Below are 1,781 nucleotides of genomic sequence, written 5' to 3' on the forward strand. Positions count from 1 at the left end.
CAGAAGTAGCTGACATGACCATGGGCAGAAGTAGCTGACATGACCATAGGCACAGTTAGCTGACATGACCATAGGCACAGTTAGCTGACATGACCATAGGCGGAGTTAGCTGACATGACCATAGGCACAGTTAGCTGACATGACCATAGGCACAGTTAGCTGACATGACCATAGGCAGAAGTAGCTGACATGACCATAGGCAGAAGTAGCTGACATGACCATGGGCAGAAGTAGCTGACATGACCATAGGCGGAGTTAGCTGACATGACCATAGGCACAGTTAGCTGACATGACCATAGGCACAGTTAGCTGACATGACCATAGGCGGAGTTAGCTGACATGACCAGAGGCGGAATTAGCTAATATGACCATAGGCGGAATTAGCTGACATGACCAGAGGCAGAATTAGCCTACATGACCATGGGCAGAAGTAGCTGACATGACCAGAGCTCCAATTAAAAGTTACCTTCTTCTGAAGGGACAGATTTGCTATGTGTTACGGAGCGAGAGTTCCAGGAGGTCCCTGTGAACTCGTGGCTTCCTCCCTTAATGCAACTAGATGGCAGATACACTGGGGAGGTAGGTGCATATTACTAGGGGCACGGCATTTTCGATCAAAAAAATATTTCTAAGTCAGGACGGAGGTTCATTCTAAGGGCACGAGCGACCGATCTAAGCCGTGTGGGAGGCCCTGCACCCCGGTCAGGGTCCCCCTTCACCCCCTGGCGACATCCTCCCTTGGAAGTCTGCCCGGTGGCCCCCTCCCGCGCCCGGCGCCGGTTCAGGCCGGGCTGGAGGCCCCGTTCCTCGGGCTCAGGACCGGGCTAAGCCCCCTTAAGGACCTGGCCAAGCTCTGGTCACGTTGCGGGAAGGGGGGGGGGGGTTGACCTCCCGTGCCCGGGCGCCCGTTCATGCGGGCCTGGAGGCTCCCATTTCCGGCTCGAGAACTGGGGTTTGCGCCCTTGGCTCCTCCGTGCGTTCCCTTTCAGTCTCTGGTCATGTCTACCTTCTCCGGGGTGATTTGGGAGCCATGGTCATGTTGAGGGGAATTTTCGGAGGGAAATCCCTATCTTTAACATTATATGACCAGAGTCCGGACTTTTTCGGCTCCGTCAGAATCAAAGTTTTCAAAAAAACATGGTCATGTTCCCTATCTTTAACATTAGATGACCATGGCCACCTCGGGGCCGTTTGTGGAAGTCTGCCGAGGGCGGAGGCGAAACGGGGCTGCGGGGCGGCGGCGACTCCTGTTCCCAAGGACCCGGGACCTCCCTCCCTTCAGGGTCCCGCGGTCAAGGTACAACGGGGGGGTCCGCGGAGATTTCCGTCGACAGGGTTTTTTGATCAAAATGGTTTGACTAAGTCAGGACCCGAGGTGTCAGAATGCATGTGAAGGACCCGTTTGGAGCCGTCCTTTGGAGTCTGTGGCTGGGCAGGAGTTGACGGGATTCCTCCTTGTCTTCCCGGATGGTCTCTCTCTGTTGTGGGCAAAGGGTCCTTCACGAAATCCATACGCACGCGCGCGCATTATAGACCCAAGTCTTACCGTGCTTGATCTGAGGAACCCTGCCCGACCCACCCTACCGTGGACTGGGGTGAGCGGAGCCGAGTTTGGTCGCCACACCATCGCTCTCTCCGGATGGGAGTCCAAGGATCGGGCCGAACGCTTGAGACTTCACGGTGTTGTACGCTGAAGCCCGGGGATTGAGGTTCTATTTCTGGGCAGGATGTGAGCGCGCCTCGCACGTGTCCATTGAGAGGGGCGGTTCTCGTGCCGGTTT

This window comes from Acipenser ruthenus, unplaced genomic scaffold (assembly GCF_902713425.1).
Source record: "Acipenser ruthenus unplaced genomic scaffold, fAciRut3.2 maternal haplotype, whole genome shotgun sequence".
NCBI lineage: Eukaryota > Metazoa > Chordata > Actinopteri > Acipenseriformes > Acipenseridae > Acipenser > Acipenser ruthenus.